The following is a 25,279-nucleotide window of genomic DNA, read 5'->3' as shown; positions in this document are numbered from 1 at the left end:
TAATAGTTTCAATACCTGAAATCCATTAGGGTCTTATTATCCACTATGTTTTTTACTCTTGTTTCTGATGGCTCGTTTCCTTTTGTGTTTGTGATTTTAAAACTATTGTTATATAATACTTGGAACTCTATCTGTGGGAATTCCTCGAGGTTGGCATAAGAGTCTGATCCTCCAGGGAGAGTTTGTATTCTCTTATTCCAGGGGCCTAGAAACACAACACATCCAACTTCACTTAAAATCTCAGCAGTCCATTAATGTAGATTTAGGCCCCAAACTCCTGTGAAAGTTTGAAAATAGTCACAATTTTGTGTGAGGAGACTTCTTTCCAGAGCCAATACTGAGACATATCATCTATTTTATTATCAGCAGGGTCAAGTTTTTTCTTTTCTAGCTCACTCTTTCCCTAAGATTGAAGGCATTCCAGGGTTCCACCTTTATATAGTATGGTCTTTGGTTTACTCAAGACTTTGTTCCCATATCCTCTTCTGCATGGTAGCTTAGTGACTCATATAGTTGGCCAAAAATTTGATGGCTTCAAAATTTTCCTATCTTTCTGATTCAATCCTGTTTTCAGTGGATTTCCCTTAGTTTATTGCAAGCTCATTCAATAATTTAAAATTGATTATCTTCAATCTTATAGGACATTTTTAGATATTCTATGGAAGGAAGGTTTTAGGATTGCTCCACCATATTGCTACACTACTATTTTTCTCTCACTTTTGGAAGATAATTTCACTGGATATAGAATTTTAGGTTGATTTTTATTTCTTTCAACACCTTAGATATTTCACTCTACCTCTTCTTACTGTGTGGTTTCTAATGGGAAGTCTGCTATAATTTTTATCTATTTTTCTGTATAGACAAGGTGGTTTTTCCCTCTGGGTTCTTTAAAGATTCCTCTTCACCTTTGGTTTTCTGAAATTTGAATATGATATACATAAGTGTGGGTGGTTTTTGTTTTTGTATTTATACTGTTTGATGTTCTCTGAGCTTCCTAGATCTGTGGTTTAGTGTCTGTCGTTAACTTAGGAGAATTATTGGCTATTATTGCTTCAAATATTTCTCTTGCTCTGTTTTATTTTTCTTCTTATGGTATTAGAATTATATATCTGTTACATCTCTTGATATTGTCCCACAGTTCTTGGACATTCTCTTCTGTTTTTTTTTTTTTTTTTTTTTTTTGTTTGTTTGTTTGTTTTGAGATGGCGTCTTTCTATATTGCTCAGGCTGGTCTTGAACACCTGGCCTCAAGCGATCTTCCTCCTTACTATCTTCTGTCTTTTTTCATTGTTTTTACTCTTTGCATTTCAGTTTGAAAAGTTTCTATGGGACTGTCTACAAGTTCACTGATCCTTTCTTCAGCCATGTTAAGTCTACTGATGAGCTCATTGAAGGCATTCTTCATTGCTGTTAGTCTATTTTTATTTCTAGCACTTCCTTTTAATTCTTTCTGAGAGTTTCTATCTTTCTGCTTATATTACCATTAGATCTTGCATTTTTCTATGTTTTCCACTAGAGTTCTTAACATATATTTTAAATTCTCTGTAATTCCAACATCTGTGACACATCTAAGTCTGGTTCTCATAGTTGCTTTATCTTTTCAGATTGTTTTTTTCTTACCATCTACTGTGCCTTGTTATTTTATGTTAAAAGCTAGACATGTTGTATCAGTTAATAGGAACTGAGGCAAATAGGCCTTTTGTGAGAGGATATATGTTAATCTGGCTAGGAGATGTGTTATTTAATGTTTGTTGTAGCTATAGGTAACAGACTTCAAATTTCTCTAGTGTTCTTGGATTTTTTTTTTTTTTTTTTTGTCTCGACTCTTAAGATTTCATATGTACTGTTTGTCAAAGAGAGACTGTGTCTTGCAGCTCTTTCAGGTATAATCTGTAACTTGTGGTATGGTGGTAGGGTGTGCAGAAGGAGAAGAAAGTGCTTTATAATCTTCTGGTTGAGTCTCACTTTTATAGTAGGCTGAGCCTTGAGTCTGTGACATTCACAAATGTTTCTATTCTTTCTTCATGGGAATAGCTTTTATGCCCTACTCCCTATTCTCTGGCTGCGATATTCTCAATCTATTTCCTAAGCCTTGTCCCCTGTTGTCTAGGGTCTCCCTTCCTCACACTTTATGTGAGATAGGAAGGCAGAAGTGGCTGAAATGAGCAGGAATTCCCTTTCCCCACCTGGGAAAAGTTATCAGAATTATGCTCTGGCAAAGAATTTTTCTCTGGAAAGCAGATCTTTTTGACAGAGAAGTATCTATGTGTGGTTTGTAATTGTTACACTTCTCCTAACCCTGCAAGAACCAAAGAGTGAATTTTTCTAGGATCCTCACCATAAGAACTAGTTAAGACTCCTTCAGAGAAAGACCATGAAAGTGTGAGGGCCCCCTAAGATGTTAGTCTCCAAGAGTTTCTCACTCTCACACTAGTTTATACTTAGCCAGTAGCAATTTATCAAAACTACCATTTTTAAGTGTTCCTACCAGTTTATGTCTCCAGTGGCTTCTGCTCCAAGTTAAGCAGATATCAGTTGCTCTGTATTTCTCTAGGAGCACCTATCTATCCAGATTTCAGGGTGGTGATTTGCTCTAAAGCATTAGTTCTCTGATAGGCCCAAGAAAAGTTATTGATTTTTCAGTTTGTCCAGATTATTCTTGTTGTAAGCATGTCAGTGACATCTTCCAAGGTCTTTAAATGTTGGAGCTAAAAACCAGAAGTTTCACTACTGACTTTTAAATTTTCATTACAGTTTGGGTTCTTAATTTTCAGACAAAAGAAACTAACTCTGGCTAACTTAAGTAAAAAGCTATTTTTCAGAAGGATAGTGAGAACCAAGGCAGCTCTGGACATCAATAAATAAGAACTTTAGGAAAGTTTATCAGCAAAATTTTAGTTAAGACATCTCCACTGAGAAGAATGGATTCAACTGTTTTTGTTATCTTTATCAGTCTGCTAGAGATTCATATTTCAAGAATTCTGGAAAGAAGGTATTGAGGTGGCAGCAGAATTTTTGAATTTTCTCAAATTCTTAAAATTAGAGTGAAAAGCAGGATAACAAAACTATCTGGAGATCATTTATAACAGAATTAAATTACAAGATGTCCCCCAGACCCTAAACTATGAATATCTACAGGCCTGTGGTTATCATTGTCTTTGTGGAAGAAACCTATAAAAGTCAGGATGATTGATAATCATTTTTGTAAGGAGGAAATAGTCTTTGGGATCAGCAAAATGAAGGGGGTTCTGAATTGACTGGAAAAGTTCTTTTTCTTAATGTGGGAGGCAATTACAGGAGTGTTTGCCTTATAATAATTCACTAAACCATACATTTGTTTTGTGTGGTTTTCTGTATGTGTGTTTTATTTTATAATAAAAAGACTACAAAGTTTTAAAGACCATATGACACTATTCCAACTGGCCTGGTTTGGGATATAAAGATATCCACTGGTTAGGAGAATGTCAGTCCCTCCTAACTGTGTTCATAGGGTTAGAAGTTATTCCCCAAAAGGAAATAGGGTTGCTGTTAGATGGAGAAATGAATGCTAGGCAGCCTGAACCCAATACTTTTCTATTATAATGCAACTTTCCTATAGATATGGGATAGCCCTGATGTGGTATATATCAATTCTATTCTTGTAAGCAGCAAACCAATTATTTGGGCACGACCATTTTAAAGAAGGTTGTAAAATTCAGCCAGCTAGGAAACTAATAAATTTCAAAAGATGGTTTTATAAGCAAGAATGGTTTTACAAGCAAGAATGGTTTTATAAGCATTAATGTGTAGCTAATTAAAGAAAACACTTAAATAATATTTATAATGAACAAACATATAAGGTTTTTCAAAAGATTAAATATTTCTGGTACCATCTGATTACAAATAAAAGATTTTTTTTTAAACTGAATGTATATGAGCTTTTTGGATTCCTTTTAAACCATCATCTAAGATTTACAATACTCTAACATTAAGGTGGATAATCAGTTACCTCAAAAATTATTCCTTATCACATATTGCTTATTAGTACTTTAAACAGGAAAGTTAAAACAGATTAGAGCCATAACTCCTGACTCTTAGTCACCCAAATGATATAAGCTAGTTTTCCTCTCCCCTATCATCTAGAAACTGCATTTGAAATCCTAACAAAATTGGAATTTAAAACTACAAATTCCCTCCACAATGAAAGAGGAAAAATAAAATATCATCACAGTATGCTTTCTTTGCTGCTACTCCTCAGAGAGCTTGGGTTTAAGTCACACTCTGAAGACAAGACTTTCTGCAAAGGGATACAAAGTCTAAGCATTGCTAAAATTAATTTAGAAAAGCCAAAACACAGCTATTTGGCTACAGTGTATTTCTAGAAATTGCCAAGTAATTCTTTCAGATGCCATATTGTCAGATCTTTATTAGAGTACTCTGTTTGGGTTCCATTTCTTAAGAAAGGGAACATTTGTAGAACAATTAAAGTGATATTAATTGTGATGGTTTTTCCTGGAAAAACTGCTCAGGGGAAACCTAATAATGACTTTTAAAGAGAAGAAACTTTGGACCATTTCTTCATCTATATGAAGGATGTAAAAGGATAAACACATGGACCTAAATCTTTAAGTTAGGTAGAGGTAAAAAAATCTTTAAACAAGTGAGGGTTCGATTCACAACTACTAACTCAAGCACAACTAACATTGGATTAGTTCTGAGTCCAGTTGTCCAATCTTTTTCCTAGATATTCCAAGTGATACAGAAAAAAAGCAGATGATTTCTCAAGGTCTTTTCCACATCTGTGGTATCATTAAGGACAGCATTCTATAGCGTGCTAAATGGATCAGGTCTTATTGCTTCATTTCAGATCTTACCTATCAAATCGCTGCATCACTTTTTCTGACAATTGATATATTGTTTTTCTGCATAGCTCTTTGACTTTTTGTCCCTTTTTTCTCTTTGAAATAATTTGGAATCAGAATGTGGGCACTCATCAGCTCTGATAATTTCAAAATCAAATGTCAATATTTACTGAGCAAGGGAAACCAAGTATTAACATTAACTACATTGACTAAGTAAGATGGTTGAGTGTTGATAATTTTTTTTAAAACTGGGAGACCATTAGGTTGAGACAGCTCCAGTGCCTTGAGTTCCTATGTGAACAAATATAAGTCCAACTCAACGTGAACAGTAAAATAAAACTTAAGCTTAGCCAATCAGAAACTACCAGCTAACCCCTAACTAGAGATTTTACCAATCAGAAACTGCCAGATAACTAGTTAGTTCCTAGTTAGAAGAACTAACTAGGAACTCTCCAGTTTAACTAATGAAGTATATTTTCTTTGTCTTGCTTCCATTAAGACCTTATAAAAGTGTTCCTCTTCTACCCACTAGTGGAGTGCCAAACTGCTTCTGGTCTGGCACTGCCAAATTCATGAATTGCTATTGACTCAAATAAGCTCTTCAAAATTTTAATTTGCCTAAGTTTATCTTTGAACAGTTCAAAATTATAACACACTCCTTGCTGCTGATCTTTCATTGCTATTAGACAATGACTATCTGAATAACTATAAATGACATCCTTGAGAGCCTGTCACAGTGTGTATAACTATATATGTTCATTCATTCCTCAAATATTTATTGACTATACAAATGGCCAATATGCATGTGAAAAGATGCTCAACATCATTAACTGTTAGTGAAATGGAAATTAAAATCACAAGGAGACACCACTTCACACATACAGGGGTGGCTAAAATAAAAAAGACAAACAATAACAAGTGTTGGTGAGGTTATAGAGTAAGTGGAACCTTCATTCATTGTTGGTGAGATTGTAAAATTGTGCAGCCACTTTGCAAAACAGTTTGGTAGTGTTACCACATGACCCAGAAATTCCATTCCGAGGTATATACCCAAGAGAATTCAAAACATATGCCCACACTAAAACTTATACATGGTTGTTCGTAGCAGCATTTCCATTATAGCCAAAAAGAAGAAACAATACAAATGTTTTATCATCTGATGAATAAACAAAAATGTGATATATTCATTTAATGGAATAGTATTCAGCTCTAAAAGGAATGAAGTGCTGATATATGCTATAAGATGAATAAACCTTGAAGCCATTATGCTAAGTAGAAGACAAGAAAAGGTCACATATTGTATAAGTCCATGTAAACTGTCCAGGATAGGCAAATTCATAGAGACAGAAAATAAATTAGTGTTTTCCGGGGTATAGAGAAAGGGAGAGGCTAGAAAGAGATTGCTAATGGGTGCAGAGTTTCTTTTTGAGATGATAAAAATGTTATAAAATTATACAGAGGTAATTGTACAACTCTATGAATATACTAAAAATAATTTAGTATACTTTAAAGGGGTGAATTTAATGGTATATGAATTGTTTCTCAGTAAAGGTGTTATAAAAATATTTGTTGACTGCCCATTCTGTGCTCAAAATTCTTCTAAGTTCTGGGAATAATGTGAAGACATTGAAGACCTTGCTCTCAAAAAACTTATAACATAGAGATGTATCTGCTCAATTTAAGGTTGTGTTTCTGATAGACTGTACATATATTGGGGTCCTATGACTTTTTGTCAAGGGAAAATTTGGCAGAATAATTTTCCCATAGTAATCTTCACTGTACCCCACTCTGTAGCTTTTTCTACTAAGAAAATATAAAGGAACTGTTGAAGCAAAAGAAGAGAATGAGCTGCCACATACTACAAGAGAACAGAGAATTTCAAGAATGTGAGAGTGAACAAAATCATCAGATGCTACAGAGAGGCCAAGAAACATAAGGATAAAACATATTCCTTGTATGTGACAAATAAGAGGTCTATGGTAATCTCCTAGTACAGTTTCAATGGAATGGCATGAGCAGAAGAAATTTTTCACTGGTTACACATAGCATAGTGATACATTGTAGTTGCTAAAGAAATATTTGTTGAATTAAATTTAGAATAAGTGTGTTGTAAGAAAGTAAAACAAAAATGCTTACCAGAGAAGGGAAAATAGATAGTGGGTGGTATTATGAGGAATATGAATTAAGGAATGTATTTTTTTTTTTTTTTTTTTTTGAGACAGATTCTCACTCTGTCGCCCTGGGTAGAATGCAGTGGCATCATCATAGTTAACTACAACCTCAAACTCCTGGGCTAAAGGGATCCTCCTGCCTCAGCCTCCCGAGTAGCTGGGATGTGCACCAGATGTGCACCACCATGCCTAGCTAATTTTTTCTATTTTTAGTAGATACTGGCCCTCACTCTTGCTTAGGCTGGTCTCCAACTCCTGAGTGCAAGCCATCCTCCCTCCTCAGCCACCCAGAGTGCTAGGATTACAGGCATGAGCCACCATGCCTGGCCCAAATAGGCCTTCTTTAGAAATCTTTTTTTCATCACTCATATAAATCTGTATCCAGTTTCAAAGGGTTTTTTTTCTTTTTTAGAGCTTATCATTATAAATATTGTTTTCTTTGAAAAGAATATGGTCCTTAGACAAAATAATATTATATCTGAGCTGGAAGAAAACTTAGATACTGCTTCTCACCCCTGTATTTTACCAAAATGAATTCCAATGAGAGGTAGGTCATAACAGTTTTTTAAAGCCTTGAGTTTTCAAAATGCTTTTATATAAATTTCATAATCTATAAAACATGTCAAGTTTTCAAAGGAGACCATGTTTTTTCTTAAGGCAACAAAGCCACATAATTTCTTCAATGTTTTAATTTAAACTGTGATATCATTGATAAGGATCTCTTATTGATCATCATGGTACATTGTCATTACATACTCCTAAAAATCCCTATGTCAGATTTACCAAGAGAAAAAAAATCAGAATTTAGTTTGGTAGCTGCTATAACCCATTTCTCTTAGGTTAATGGAGCCCTCCCCTGACATAGCCCACAAAGTCCTGTATCTTTTCCTGAAGGTGGTTTGTTGATCCCTGTGTGAGGAATCAAGAAGACTTGGCTTATAACATCAAACCTGCCACTAGCTATTTATGTCAGCTAGTTATGTCAGTTATGACATAACTGAACCTAATTGTTTATTAATTGCCTCATTATAGGGATGAAATAAAGAAGAAAAAGGAACTGTTTGAAAGCAGTTAAAAAATGTAAAAAAAATATATCTTCTTATAAGACTTTTATGTAGGGAAATGACCCAATGAGTCCAAGATGGTGCTCTAGGGTTCCTGAAGTGACTGGTCAATGATGAGGAAAAAGATTACAGGTGCACATCACATGCTGCCCTCACCTGGGAGGTGGTATCTAACACATCAATAAGAATAAACAGGAAGTATTTTAACAGGAGGATGAGAAGGAGCCTGTGATTTGAGCAAACTAATGTTCTTGTATCTAAGGAAAACACCCTCCTAAGACAAACACAGCGGGCTTTTCAGATTCAGGATGTTTCGGTTGTTACATTAATGCAAATTTAGCTTAATGAAAAGGATTTCATGCTGTGCTATAAAATGTGAGTAGAAATCATTACGGAAGCATTAATAAAAGTAAGATGATAAGATATCTGAGGCATGGATAGTCTAAAAATCGTCATAATTAAGAGAAGTTGCCCACTGCTGACACAAGGAATTGTAAGGAATAGAAAAAGTGGGGAGATCACCACCTGAATGAGCAGCGTAAGCTTAGGTGGAGGCCCTGGGTTTTGTGAAGTGGGAAGGGACGGCTAGAATGTCAGAAGATTAACAAAATTGGAAAAACTGCTTAGCAGGTAAGAACACCAATGGCCATGTATAAAAAGAATATCATATCTGATACTGCATGTGTTATTCTAACTCTGTGGATGCCAGTAGTGTTGTACTTATGCTTGGGACATTGGAAAATTGCAAACATCAATGATTAGATGTTTTCTAGGACCTTCTCAGGAGTCAGAAAATCCTTTAGAAATAGGAGACTGGAGTTGGTAATTTAAGGCAAAAATTAATGGAATATTGATTGGGCTTGAGATATGTGCAAGCCCAGTGATTCACAATTAAAATCATGGACAATAACAGCCGTAAATACCATTCACTGAGTACCCATACTATGCCAGGTATTTCACTACTCATTTTACAAGTGGAATATCATTTAATTCACATAATAGCGAGGTGAGTACTTTCTCAGTTTTACAAAGGAAATTATGAATCAAGGGAATTGAAGTGAATTACATGCCTTCCAAAGACTGGAATTTGTAACTTAATGGGAAGTTTCAAACAGACACATTTGTACAGGAAAAACTTGATAAGCCTGAGCCCAGAGATGATGAGATAGTATCATCTATTTTTTTGCTTTATAGCAGAGATTGAGCTAAACTTGGAATATTAGTGGAGAAGTAATTATCAAAATCTTATCCTCATCTTGCTACCTTTTCAAACACTAATCACTAGCTGATGTTACTATGTTAAACAAATGAATAGAATATCAAATCTCATGGAGCGTACATTCTAGTGAGGGAAACAGATCATAGACAAGTGAACAAATATTAAAGTAATTTCAGATAGTAATATTGCTATGAAGAAAATGTGATAATGAAAGGGGGGAGGTTAACTTTAGAGTGGCCAGGAAAGGTTTCCCTGAGGAGGCAAAATTAGAGCGATTCTCGAGTAATGTGAAGAAGTCAGCCATCAGAAGATCTGGCAGAGAAGAATTTCAGATAAACAAAGTAAGTATTTGGGAAGAGATCTGATTGTTAAAAATAATGTCCCATTTTCTAGTACTAGATTGTTTCAGAAATGGCAATATTTGATTGAATGAAAAGAGTTTTGATTTGTCTTAAGTGTTTCCCCTAATTCTTTTAGTATTTAAACACTCAGTGGTCCAGTCTGCTTATAAGATCCCACTATCAATATATTGGGTGGTCTTTTGTGTGGAGGCCTCTTGTGGCCTTTTCAGCTTCCGTACCAGCTCCTAAAGGAGTAAGGCATCTCCCTAGTTGTGGTAGATTGTTTACCAAGACGGCTACAGTGATTCCTCCCATCTCTGCATAAGTCTTTGTTTGTAACTGTGACTTTGCTACTTCTCCCATCAAGAGGTAAAATCCTTTCTCCGTACCCTTGAATCTGGGTTGTCCTTGTGACTTGCTTTACCTATAGAATGAAGTGGACAACATTGTGGGACTTCTGAGCCTAGGTGTTAGGAAGCCTTTGAAGCTTTTGCTGTTGTCCTTTTATTAACAGAATGCTGCCATCACCACATGAAGAAGCCTCAGCTAGTTTCCTTGAGGATGTGAGACCACATGGAGACAGAGGCTCAGCCAAAGCCGTCACCAACCACCAGACTTCTGAGTGAGGTCATCTTGGACCATGCATCCCTAGTGACCTCCAGATAATAGCATCTGTGTAAGTGACCCCCACATGAGATCAAACAAACCACTCAACTGAAGGGATAACAAACTAACAAGCACTGTGCTAGGCTCTTTGAAAAGTGATCTTACTTAATCCTAGAGCACGGCAAAATCCTGTTAATAGACCAAGTGTCTTTGACTCTTCTGGCCATAGATGAAATAGGTCATGGTTGATATTTGTTTGTGTCTGCTTTTGTCTTGATGTTTTTATTTCTGTTAGTTTCCTTACTGTTACTTAAATGATCTTGTGTGCTTTAAACAAAACAGTAAGCCATTATCATATAATAATTGAACTGAAAGGGATCTTTAAGGACCCCAAGTCCAGTCTATCCTTCATTGTAGAGTTAAAGAAACTAAGGGCTACTAGGAAGAACTTAATAAGGACTAAATGCCACAAAGCATCTGTCAACTTTCCCTTGTTCAGCTTTCATCTATAAACTACTTCTCCATATAGCATTTGTAAACGTAAGGACAGCGGTATGTCCAAGATGCTACGACAGCAGAGAAGGGATACTTAGCTAGGTCAGTATGAGTGACTGTATGTGTGTATGCGTGTGTGTATGAGAGGAAAAGAGAGGGCCAGGGGAGAGAGAGAGAGAGCCCCCAGCACCCCTGTGCCAGAGAGGGAGATGGTTGATAAAAAGTTTCCTGCAGTGATTGACACTTTAGGATTAGTAAGGAGTAATCCAGGCAAAGATTAAGAGGAAAGGGCATTAAACTCAGAGGAAATAGCATATAAAAAGATGTGGAAGGTTGAGAGAACATGAAGGGTATGTGAAACTGAAAGAAGGAATTAAACTGACATAAGAAGTGGCCAAAGGAAGTGAGAGCATCCCTGAAGTTTTTTAATTACTTCTAAGGAAAATATCACCAATCTTATGAAGAGGTAAATTTTTCTCAGAGCTCCAAAAGTGTTTTTGAACTTTTGATCATTTTAATGATCTTAATAGTTTCTTTAATTATCGTATAGGATTCATATGCCCTACTCTCCCTATGTCTTTCTTTTTTTGCCCTGGCTACCTAGAAATTTAGTGCTTAGTTTTGTATTCAATTGTGATAGCCCCTCTGAAACTGTTTTTTTCTAATAGAATTATGTTAACTATTTTTTCTTCATTTAATTCTTAGTTATTTCCTTTTAATTGCTTTTTTCTTGTTTTACGTTGTTTCTTAGAAAATTATTTGTGCTTAACCGATGGCCTGGAAGAGTCCCTGATGTGGAAGAGAGAACACCAGGGCAAACTGTGCCTACTTACCTACTTCTTGCCGGGGCTTCCTTTTCATTGACCAGTGACTTTGTTCATGGCTATAGAAAATAGTTTCTTGAGGATATTAGATAGGATTTGACTGCTTAATCACTTAATTAAAATGTTGATGCTTAGAGGTGAATAGCAAAAAAAGAGACTGATGACTCAAGCACAGAACAAACATTTACCATAATCAAAGAATTAACTTTATTTCTTCCAGTGATTTAAAGTTTAAATCACCTTTTTGTATTTCACACAAAGTATGCAGGCTTATAGCGTTTCAAGGAAGGTTTTTTTTTTTTTTTAATCCTTTTTTTCCTGATTGATTCTAAAATGGAGTAACATACCACCCCAAGTTCCTAAACACAACTTACTTTTTTCAGGTCTGTAGTCACTCAATCTGTTAAATTAAACAAACATTTTTTTCTTTTGCTTAAAAAAACCACCGAGTCCCATTGCACTGGATACATCTCTGTAATCCATGCTCAATTCTTTTTGAAAGGAGGCAAGGCATAAATAAACAAAAGTATTTATTAAGCACCCACCTTGCACAAGACATTTTAATAGGTATTTAGTTTATGAAGATAAATGTTCACAGCGTGATAAGGGAGAAAAATATTTTTAATGTACCATTATGGCATGATGCATTAGTGGAGGTTTCCTATGAAGGTATCATAAGAAGGAAACTCTTGAGCTGGCTCTTGATCAGTAACAGGGACTTTGCCAAGTGGATATCTGTGCTGAAGAGTTAGGATTGTGGTGAGGAAGGAGTTGCATATCCAGACATACAGAACCTTTAAAGAAGAGCTATTCGACCAGACTATTAGGCAGGGTCCTTTGTGATGGCAGAACCCAGAGTGAATGATCACCAGAAAGGTCTAGGAGTGGGGTCAAGGTCTTTTTAAGGCAAGACACTGCCTTCTTTTTAAATATTTATATTTCCTATAGAACTTTATATGAAGGAGGACTAATAAGGTCTACAAATAACAATCTTTTTTTACAAAGTAAATGGAGTCAACAAGAAAACCTTAGCTTTCCCCTACAGTTAAAATCCATATCTTGATGCCTGAGATATTTAACATTGTGGTTACTTTAATATGATGAACAACAGAGATGGAAGGTTAGTCAGAATTGGGATGGGCTTGAATGTGTGGGCTGAGATAGCTGTAGTTCTTATTCTTTGATCTTAGTCTCTGGTCTTTGATGTTATAACAATTATCAAACAGCAGTTCGACAGTGATGAATACTGTACTATAATTTGAGAGGTCTTGTAATTTTTTAAATAGGAAAAAATCACTTCACCGTAGTAAAGTGATTTTCGGCAATGTGCCCTGATTAGGTTAGGGTAGTGGTGTTTTGTTTTTTTCTTTTAGCATTACATTATTTTCTGTTTACTATTGTAAGTAATCGAAAAAAATAAATTATACAAGCTTGAAAGCCACACTTGCCCATATGCTATAGTTGTGTTAGTTGGCAGCCAGAGAACTGAACCATGGCCTATGTGTTCATACTGGTTATTTTCGTGACTGACTACAGAGTATGCAGTTAGATTGATTGTGTAACCAGTAACTACAATTCTATTGTACCATAGTTATTATTATTATTATTTGAGACAGGATCTCACTCTGTCATCCAGGCTGGAGTGCAGTGGCACCATCATAGCTCACTGCAACCTTGAACTCCTGGGCTCAAGTGATCCTCCCACCTTAGCCTCCTGAGTAGCTAGGACTATAGGCATGTGCCACCACATCCAGCTAATTAAAAAAAAAAAAAAAGAAAAGAAAACACCTTTTTTTGTGGCAGAGGTGGGGTCTTGCTATTTTGTCCAGGCTGGTCTCAAACTCCTGGCTTTGAGAGATCTTTCTGCCTTAGCCTCTCAAAGTGCCAGAATTACAGGCATCAGCCACACCTGGCTCATAGTTATTTTGTAATTTGGATTTAAGCCATATGGAACAAAAATATGGCCAAACTAAAGCTTTGTCTAAAAATATAATTTTTATAGGCTATCCATTTAGTCTATTACTTCTCATTTCTGTCCTTGTTATCCTACCGTTTGTGCTATAAATTTAAGGGCTCACAATTACTGCTGAGTCCATACCTTGGCTGCACATGAAAACAGATACTATTCTATACAAGGAATAAATATGTTTTTTCAGGGTTTCATGTAAAGATTTCAAATCCAATTTTTCCATTGCTTCTATTAACAGACAGATGTGTCCACAGAAAATACATTGCCCTCCAAGGAATGGTAAAATCACTCTTAGGGAAGCAGGAAATCCTTTAAAGTAACCATGTTAAAAAAAAAATCTTTATAAATATATCATTGATAAAATAAAATAAAATAAATTTTGCATATTACCATTAGAGTATTCCCTTGCATTCAGAATTTTTTAAAGACTGCCCATAAACTATAGAATAAAATTTAAATCTTTAGTATGATATTCTTTGTATCGACCTACCAATTTCCTCTCCATTATTTTCCCTCATGAAATCTCTGCTCAGGTCTTATGTTTTTCTTGTCATTCCCTGAAGATACCGTGTGCTTTTGCTTCAGGACCTTTGCATTCAAACTTCTCTCCCTTTATTCTTAGTAAGCTTCTATTCACTTCCCCTCCTCTTACTACTATTTTTATTTGTGTTCACTAAGTTCTAACTATACTCAACTCCTTATATACATTGCATTATTTAATTCTCATAGTAGCCCTATGACATAAGTATTCTGATTCACAGATCAAGTAACATACTCAAGGTCATATAGCTCGTAATGCGATAGAGGTCAGATTTACATCGAGAGCTTTCCAAGTCAAGGACATGAGCTCATATGGACACTTTCAAGCCAACATTTTCCCCTCTGAGAAACTCTCTCTGGGTCTTACATGTGGACTTAGTTTTCCCATCTCACATTGTTGATATAGCTATCTTCATAACAGCACTTATTATATTTTAAGTGTGTTAGAACTTCAGTACACTAGATTCCCCAAAAACAGAGCCTGAGAGGGGGATTCTTGTTCAAAGGCTTTATTGAGAAAGTTCTTTCAGGGGAGGAGGAGTGACATAGGAGGAGAGGGAAGCAGGATAGGGCACAGGAAAAAGCTTAGCAACAATGTGGTATCAGCTTTAGACTAGGTTCAGTCTGGTTATGCAAGGAAGTTTTGATACACAAACTGCAGCACAGAATTATCTTACACTGAGCTGAAGGGACTGGCTTTTGATACCTACCTGTCAGTGAGTTTTTGCTGTGGGGTACCCTGGAAGGGGTGGTGGGAGGCAGGCTGGGAGGGGTGGAGGATATAAACCTAGCAGGCAATTCTCTGGAAAAGAGGGCAGCTGTGAGCCATTGGCATGTGGTAAAGAGAACCTGTGTTAGGCCCCAACAGTGTCCACTATAGGAATGGTTCTCAAAGTATGTTCCCCTTTCTAGCAGCAACAGCGTGGCAGCATGTAACATCAACAACAAAAATAACTTCCAAAATGTCATCATGAATAATTAGATTTTATTGCTTTCTGTGTGTCAAAATCAGAAAGAATTAGCAAATGATTAAAGAGCAAAATTGTAGATCAGAAAGCAGTATAAAGGTTTAATAATTTTCAACCTAATGAATGAACTGTAGCACCCAACAAAATCCATTCAGCCACTATTTATTGAGCACTTACTACGTGCCAGGTTCCATACTAGGCACTGGTGATACAGGGGTAAACAAAATAGACATGTCACCCTCCATCAACAAGGAGCCTAAAATATAGTGGAGTAACTAAATATTACACACAAAAATATACCCACAGATCTTGCATGATAGTTGGATATTTTTGTCAGATTAAAATAGACTACCATCCTATATATTTTTGGTATTATATAAGAAAATTCTCTTTCAGTTTTCATCTTTTTCACTGAAGATTTCTCTTGTAGATTTGATAAATAGGATAATGACATAATGGAAAAAAATATATAAATGTTGTGATTAAGCACATACGTATTTAAATTCCAGAGCATGATTTACTTGGCAATTTAAAACTTAACAAGTTACCTAATCAAATTTAAGACTTTTTTTAATCTCTAAAGAGGATGGCAATAAAAAATACCTATTGTGTATGGTTAATATGTGGTATTTAAACAATGTTAGTTCTTTCCTCCTTCCAGAACCTATACATTAAACATGATTTTGAAATAGAGGAAAAGAAAATAGAAAGCCTATTTCCAATTACGTTAGAATTATATGACCATGGAAAATTGAATCTGTACAATTTCTGTCCTGAACATTAGCATTGCTACACTTTTGGCCCTCTGCAAAAATTTTGGAAAGCAAGCCTATTCTTGGTAAATTGAAAAATAACAATCAATTTTCATTTCTTCTATTCCAAAGGGGTATCTGAGGGAAAAGGAAGCCATTGGTAGGGATTTTCCTTTTCTCTGACTGAATTTTTTTATGTTCTTTTCATAATTCTCATTAAGATAGAAAATCTGGCTCGCCTGACTAATGGCCCTTGTAGCAAAGAACTAATCTTTAGCAACTTAGATAATTCAGGCAAGTTAGACAATTTAGCTAAAAGGGAGTAGAACAAAAATGCAAACTTTTATGTGCCTTATATTTGGATCAAGACTAAACAAAAGTGCGAAGAAGACAATGTTTGTCTTTGGTGTTCTCGACTTCTTTCATTGTTCTTTTCCTGTCATCTAGTGTGCACAAATGCATTCTCCTCTGTCCTTTAGAGGAGGGTCTGTTATATTAACTCTAATTTATACTTGTATTACCTCCTTCAGGAATATTTGCTCATCAACAAGTGACACAGGACAAAGTCAGAGGAATATATAAATTGGCAGTTTTAGAAACTTATGAATTTGTAAGCAGGACGAGGAAGGTGTTTATGAACACACGGCTTTCTCTACCTAAATAAGACAGTTTGATGTGGTAAAGTGAGCACTGGACAAATACAGTGAGCACAGGGTTTTTTTCATCCATTCTTCCTTTTGAGTAGCAGTATAATAGTATTCCAATTTGCTTTTGTGGAATTATCTCTCCCTGGTTAAGTGAAAACTTGATGAGTCCATAAATCAAGGTACCTGCCTCCACTGGCCAGATGGAGTGGGGTGGACAGATGACTGAAGGTAGGTCAATCTGACTCTTTCTTCCTGGTTCTTTGACTCTTTCATGGAATGATGCAAAGATACGGGTAAAACAGTAGTTGGCTTTTCTTGTTCCATGATGGCTTTCTGTCATAACAGTTGGACTGTGCCTACTTCTGAGACTAATGAAGCTGCCTGGTTTTTGTTCTTTCTGATCTTTGTGCTACAGGCTTTGCTTTACTTCTGTGAGCATCCCATAGTCTTCCAGCACATTTCTTTTTTCTTACTTAGCCAGGGCAGCTTCTGTTGCTTACAACCAAAGACTCACATCTATTCAAGGTATCAGAAGACATGATGGCTCTCTGTGAAATACTTAGCATCTCCAGTTCTATTTTTTCATGTGTGAAAAGGACATAGTAGGATGACATGCTTTCTAGTTTCTCCTCTAACTGTAAAAAGCAATAAATTTATAGGGCTGGCCCTCCTGAAAAGTCTCTAATAATTCTGAACATATGCTTATTACTAGATGAATAAGTTAAGGGCTAATGCTCTTTCCCATTAACTGTGACTTCTCATTTGGTCTCTTAGCATGCCTTCAGTCTCTAGGCCCTGGAGTCCATTTAAGGTCATTTAAGCAGAGGCCACATCTGTGATATCTGAATTATCTGGCTAAGCATCCTGTACTCATTGGGTATTTGCCAACCATATGCTAGATCAGGGGCTGTCAGAATGGCCTTATTTTGAAAGACTATTTAAATGGCAAGAGAAATTAGATCTGAGAAAGGAAAACATGGGTATAGAGCCCAAGGAATTGGCACAGCTGGGTATCATTAGCAATAATCAAACCTTATCCAGTATAAAAAGCAACAGAAAGTGAAATGGGGGCAGTGTGTGCAAGTATGTGTAGGTAAGTTTATGTGTGTATTTATGTGTACGTTTGTATACATGTATGTGTTTATGTAAGAAAGTAAATGTATACAATTTTTTAAAAACCTTTCTTTGATTACTTTTCCACTCACTCCTAACTTGAATCTTTCTACTGTGTCCCAGTGGGAGTGTCCGATATACTGAAATCATCTTAGAATTTCACAGTCTTTGAGGCAGCAACTTTGATACTGCAGACACAGAGGAGGGCTAAAAAATAACATTATTAAAAGGAAAAAAGTGCAAATACTAAACAGCTGCTGGAGAATCTAAGAAGTTCCAAAAACAGATCCATGAAATATCCACATCTTTTTTCCTACAATTATTACATATTTTATAATGACTAATATTTTATGATAAAGTATTACCTTTATTTTAGAAAACAAAAACTTAGGAAATACATGAAGTATATATAAAGGGACAAATAAATATTACCTATACTCTTCTTACCACCCAGAGATATCCACTATTAACATTTTGGTGTATTTCCTTTAATTTGAAGAGGGTAATTTTTAATGAAATAATCCAAATTTGTGGTTTATTGAGCTTAATTCAGGAATTTTTAATTGTGAACATGCATTTGGTTACCAATTGGCTAAACAGAAACAATAAAAGAGTTCTTTTGGTAGCTCTTTATTAATTTATTTATTTAATTGCTTTATAAATAGACTTTAAAATCATTGTCCTGAAGATTTTCTTTTTGAAGCTTAAATATGAAATTTTATATTTGCTTCCTCTAATCCCATTCTCTTTGACTTACTCTGTTGCACCAATCTCTGCCCACCTTCAAGTGTAAGCCAAAAGCCCCTCCAACCACACAAATCCATAGCACATCAAAATAGAAAGAGATAGTCAATAATAGTAATTGAACACTTACCATGTGGCAGGTACCACACCAAAGGCTTTTTATGTGTCATCTCATTTAATCCTCACAAAATCTTATGAAATGGGTACTATTAATGTGCTTTACTGATGTGGAAACTGAATCTCAAAGAAATTAAGTGATTTGCTCAAGGTGATCCAAAGCAAGTTAACTGGCAAAACTGAAATTTCAGCTCAAGTCTGCCTGGTCCCAAAGCCACTATGCTACTGCAGCATATAAGGACAAAGAAAAGGTAATGGCCATACCTAGACAAAATTATGAAAAAGATGAAAGTCTGTGTTTTATATTCTCGATTCCCAGCCAATAGGAGCCCATTTTGAAAGTAAAGTGTTTGATGAGAAGGAGAGTATTCATTGAGGTATTTCTGTGTTAAGGTGGGTGGGATGCTCTGAATATTAGGATGTTCTTTGTGAACATTGCTGTCTAGGACACTAGAGCTTGCAGGATACTTAGTATGAGCTAATTTAATTCCTTTAATTTACAAATTAAAAAACTGAAGCCTGGAGAGATGAGGTTACAATTTCTTGGCTTTCTGATCACACTGAAGCCTCTTTGTTTCATAATATAGATGAATATGATAAAGCAAAATGATTTTGAATGATCTTTGGATCTTTGAATGCTTTTATATCTGCTAGATGATTTTTCTCTAAGTTCATTTCTTTTAGGCCAAGGACACGTAGTGACTAATGTTTACTTTTAAGACTTCATATATTTCTCATATTTTATCAGCAGAATCACTTGAGATATAACCAATTCATATCTGTAAGTCTTAAAATCCCCACGTGAAGCTCTTTTGGTACCATCTGTCCTATGCGTTGTTGTCATTTATGTAATTTATAAGGTAGAATGCCTTATAAATCATTTATGCCTGAAATGATTTCATGTTGCAATGTATGTTCTTTTTCTCTATTTGGCTTTCTGTTTTAGCTTTTAAAATGGAAAAATATATTGAACACAAAGAGTAACCCAATGACACAACAGTATAAAACATAGTCCCTTCATGTGGTTTAATAGAACAAGTACTTTAGAAAATAAAAGGATAAATTGATGCACATCTGTTTGTTTCTATCTGTTTGAATCCCTATGAATTGTTCGCAAATATACTTACCTTGAAAGAGCTCATCATAATTTTTTTCCCATCGTGAATTCAGTGCTTCTCCTCAATCTGGAACTCACAGCCATATATTTAAGCCACTTTACCTTCAGATGATAATTTTATTTCCCATTGGTTTTGCACTTAAGCTTGATCTTGTGCCTCTGAATTTGGCTACTTAAAATAATTAGGATGCAGAAATAATAAGAACATTTCTCATTAGGATAGAAATGATGAGAACAAAATGTTCATTTAGTTTTACTCTGATAAAATGAGCTGGAATTCCCAGAAGATTGAATAAGAATTAGATAGTGAGGGCAAATGTTATCAGATTTGTGGAGTTATGAAGTAACTCTGTGGATATCATTTGACTAAGTATATGTTTTGCAAAACTAAGCTCTCTCAGCACCACACCCAGGACATTTAATATAGTGAGTGTGCATTTCAAACGAGCACATTTGGATTTTCTATATTGATGCATTTTATCTGAGTTTGCTGAAGGCTTGGGTTGTAGTGAATGAAATGCAGAAAAGGCTATCCAAATGCTAGATGAAAAATGTGGGTGATGGACACCTATAATTTATACATCTAGGAATCTACTCTGTCAAAAGCCTAGCAAATGATTAAGGAGTAGACATATTTATAAATCTCTTACATTTAAGAATGCTCATAAGTTATACAAGTCCAGCTTCATTATATTTAGGTATGTAATACAAAATGGACATTTGTATGTTTTAATATTCACTAATTATACACTACTTAGAAATATCCTTATAATATACATTTGGCACATGGTACAAAGAAAATTAACAGTATTTATGTATCCAGAAATCCTTTTCTCCATTTCCTGACAGTGGCAAAAGCTGAAGGAAAAAAGAGGTTTTCCACATTTTCTATGAGAGGCTCTCTTCTGTGATGTTGGGTGATTGCAGTTCTATGTAGGGTTTAGATTTATTTATTATCAAATAATACTATGTGCCAGGTACTAGATATACAATGATGAATAAGGTATACATTAATGCTGCTTCCTGGAGTTTCCAGTCCTATGGGAAGATAGATAAGAGAAATAAATAATTACAAATTGTGAACGTTCTATAAAAGAAGCAAACAGGGAACTCTGGTAGGGAATATTTGGGCTAGAGGAGAGGGGCAAGGAATACCTCTGTCAAGAGATGACATTTAAATGGAATGCATGATGAAGTAGGGAGGGGTTGGGATGGTGCTCATGGTTGCTGCCATGAATTGAGCTATAGGCCTGGGCTAAATTCTTTTTATATATTATTCAGCAACTCTTATGATGCCCATGTTATAAATGAGAAAACCAAGGGTTTAGTTATCAAGATCGCAAAGCAAGTAAGAGATGGAGGTGGGCATCATCCTGGGTCTGACTTGAGAATTCATACCTTTGAAGCAGTAATTCCATTCCTAGGAAAACTATCAAAAATGAGTAACCAGAAATTTAAACACAAATTTTCCTAACAGAATGATTCTCTCAACTCATTGTCTTAAAAATTTCACTAGTCTTTTATTTGGGGGCTGAGGAGGGATTTCAGATTAAGCTTATATATTTAATAATGCTCCTTATATTCCATTTTTAAGCAATTCATATGTAAGAGGCTACGAAACAGGTAACCATAAAAATTCTAGAAAAGTAGTCAGATTTTATTAGGTTGAACCTGGAGAAAGGCAAAGAAATAGAGAGAGAAGGGAACATATAAAAGTGAAAAGGCAAGAAATAACCACAGTGGAGATGAGTTTTGAATAATGGAAGAAAGTCTTTCAGTTGGATGTTAGCCTGAAAGATACTGTTTTTCCCCACTACCTAAAGTTAGTGAGAGCTATAGGTTTCCTAAACACAATTAAAGAAGGCACTCTCAGACATTTTCAGGAAGCTTTAACAGAGTATTCACATCTAAGGGGCATATTGCCAACATTTCCTTAGTTCCATGGGTTTGTGCAAAAGTGAATAGGAACAGAAAACCTAGGGCAATAGAAAATACATTTGATGAAATCTATGCAGTTGGGTTTGAAAGTTATACTTTTAATGACAGACTATTAAATAGAGCAGGCAGAGAGAATGAGAACTCAGCCAATTAGGACATTTGTCTTGATCCATGAACTGGTTTGGACCCCCTTAGATTATGGTCCTATAGAAATAATGAAAGAACACATCATAAAAATTATCCAGAACTTGGAAATAAGGCAGAAAAAAAGGTGTCAGTATGACTTTCAATATGAAATAGCAGTAAAGGCCACCCAAGAATTGCTCTTCTCAATGCTACTATAATTAAAGGCTCAGATTTAGTAGGTCACTCATTAACTCGGAGACTGTCAGGTAGAGATGGTGGTAGTTTCTGCTGGAACAGATGACTCCAGGGATTTATGGTCTATTGCTCATTGCCAGTTTATGTCTAACCCAGCAGACTTATATGAACAGTTCTTTGTTAAGTTTCCTGTAAATACTCCATCTTCTTAACTGTTCTTTGAACCTGTTGTAACATCTTACAGGGTCTCTCATTAGTTAAATGAAATCTTGTACACGTGTTAATTTTATATTTGCTTGAGAGTCATGATTTTCCTTTTTGAAAATTATGCTTTAGCAAGGAGGATAGAATTTATTCTCATTACTCAGTTTTGTTTTCTATTGATGCCCAGTGAGGTAGGATTGTTATTTTATTTGGAATTCACTATGAATATTTATTCTTGCTACTTGATTTATAATTTGCTACATATAGTTATTTTTTTAGTTAAACCTTCACAGAAGAGGCTTTATTTTTTTTTAATTTGTGCTTTTGCAAACAAATCTTCAAAAGTTTTAATTAGTTGAAATACCCAAATTTGGCTGATGCAATTAACATTTGAAGTCAGGACTCTAATGCCCAGAGTTGACAGACTAAGCAGAGTTAGTAAGAGACTATGTAAGGCCAATTAGTGCTACAGCTGAGTGGAGTTGACATCATGACAGATCCTTCTACACCTGATTTTCTCCATTGCTTCATTCTCCTTTTATGCTTCTGTATACATTTTACAGGGTATTTTGAGACAGGTTTTTTAAAGAACATTTTAGTGGGCCAGTACTCTATACCTGTTCACATGCCTTTGTTATTTGCCTTTCAGTAAGGTGAATGGATACCCAATTGCTAACAGCATCATGTATGCTTGGGTTCTATGCCTGAAAGTGTTCCACTGATTTAAAGAATATAAATTTCCCTTTGTCAAGCAGTGCTCATTAATGGATTTCTCCATTTCTTACACTAGGAGTTAATAACAGATAGTTGAGATTGTTTTGAATTATGAAGAAACTCTCTGATACGAATAAAGTGAACTGATAGCAAAACATTCACTTACTGATCACATCTCACATGTCTACATCACATTAATTCTGCATAAGGTGATGCTCATTGACTGAAGGTGGCTTGTGTTTGCTATGCTAATGTCCTATGGAAATAACACTTTTTAAATTCCCAGCTCAAACTATCCTGCCTAACAGTTGAAAGTGAATACTTAAGCTTTTCCAGGGGCCTGTGTCAACCCATCAGTATCTTTCATTTTTATAAAAAACAGAGTAATTGAAATGTAAATACTCCAACTTTGCCTGATCATTGTGTAACATCATGTGCTTTAGATTACTGATATCTATCATGTGGAAATCTATTACTCACCTTTCTGCAATGGCAAGAGAGGGTGTGCACGTGTGTGTGTGTCTGTGTGTGTGTGTGTAGGGGGAACGAGAAGATTGCCATGTTCTTGGGAAAAAAAAAACAAACTAGGGGGTTCCCTTGTGTTTTATGTTTACTTACTGTAGGCAAGTCAAATCATTGATAGGTTCTTGATGACAAAGTCTCCAAAAAAGTCTCAAACCTCTGTGTCCTGACACTTTAACCTTTTCTAAAACAATTATCTGGCCTTTATCAGACACTAATGGTGGAGTGATGTTTGACTAGTCAGTTAAGCTTTTTCTTCTAGGTTTCCTTATCTTGAAGAGGTGGTTATTGAAGTAGGTGATTGGGAAGGTTTCTTTTAACTAAGCATTTTTGAGTCTTTAATTTGGGCTTTGGTCTATTAATATCCAAAGATTTATGGGCTCAAACTAATTTGTGAGCTTTCTCTTGAACACTCTACATTAGTGTTTATAGTTTAAAACTATTCCCAGCAACAGATTTTTCCCCTCATACCTAACAAAGTGTGGTGCATAGTAGGTGCTCAGTATATATTTGTTGTAAATTAATACATCCAATTATAAATGTTTAAACTTTCCTAGCTTACGTTTGTTTTTTCCAAGTATTGAAATAATGATAGATGAGAAAAATGTTTGGTCTTCACTCATTTTCTTTCTGGACATGAGTTAATTATGTCCATTATATTGGAAGGTTAATCATTTCTTAAGTGATTTGCAAAAGGTAAAATGTGAAAAGAGCTCTGCATCTGGACACAGAACTGATTTCTAGTTTGGCTTTGCAACTCAGTTTAACAATTCATTTCTCTGCAAAGGGAGAATAATATTTCATAGTCTTGTGATATATATGAAGCACTTCATGTCTATAAGGTGCTTTACAAATGTGAGATTTTTTTCATTCTTTTATTAATTTATTTTGGGACTCAGAAAGCAATGCCCCAAGGACTGATGCTTTGACATGCTGAGAGGCCTTCAAAGCTGCCTTTGAACCAAGGTCCCTCTAACCTTGGCTTGTTTCTCCCCAATTCCCCTCCTCCACCCACCTCTTCCTGCCATCCCAAGTACAGGAAGGGACTCTGTATGAAATTTCCTTGTCTGACCAAGAAAGCCTCTTTCCAGAAGAAATGCAGTTATCTTAAATCTCCTCCCTAGGGATCTCATCAAATAACCAGGAAAGATAAACCTCTAGAGAAGAGAAGGAGACTGGGAGTCACTACCACACACAGACAAACTCTTTTTTTTTTAAGAGACCCGCATCTCCCTATGTTGCCCAGGCTGCAGTGCAGTAACTATTCACAGGCGCTATTATGGTGCACTACAGCCTGAAATCCTGGGCTCAATCGTCTTGCTTCACTCTGCTTCAGTAGACTACAGGTGAGTACTACTGCGCCTGGCTTAAGACTTTTTGTCTATTCTTCTGAGGGAAGCTCCAAAAGATTACCTGGAGGACTTTATCTGTGTAATAAGACAAACTTTGTTCCTGTGTAGCTCTGCCTTCCACCTCCCAGCTCTATACATTTCTCTCCCATGAAAAAGGGTATATAAACTTCTGTACCCAACTGGGTTATTGGGTCATCATTCTCCTACCATTCCTCTGTCCTATACATATATATATATATATATATATTTTTTTTTTTTTTTTTTTTTGAGACAGAGTCTTGCTCTGTTGCCCGGGCTAGAGTGCTGTGGCGTCAAGCTCACAGCAACCTCAAACTCCTGGGCTTAAGCAATCCTTCTGCCTCAGTGTCCCAAGTAGCTGGCACTACAGACATGTGCCACCATGCCCGGCTAATTTTTTCTTTTCTTTTTTTTTTTTTTTTGAGACAGAGTCTCACTTTGTTGCCCAGGCTAGAGTGAGTGCCGTGGCTTCAGCCTAGCTCACAGCAACCTCAAACTCCTGGGCTCAAGCGATCCTCCTGCCTCAGCCTCCCGAGTAGCTGGGACTACAGGCATGCGCCACCATGCCCGGCTAATTTTTTTTATATATATATATTTTAGTTGGCCAGATAATTTCTTTCTATTTTTAGTAGAGACGGGGTCTCACTCTTGCTCAGGCTGGTCTCGAACTCCTGAGCTCAAG

Source organism: Eulemur rufifrons, chromosome 16 (assembly GCF_041146395.1).
Source record: "Eulemur rufifrons isolate Redbay chromosome 16, OSU_ERuf_1, whole genome shotgun sequence".
NCBI lineage: Eukaryota > Metazoa > Chordata > Mammalia > Primates > Lemuridae > Eulemur > Eulemur rufifrons.
Note: the sequence above shows the minus strand (reverse complement) of the source record.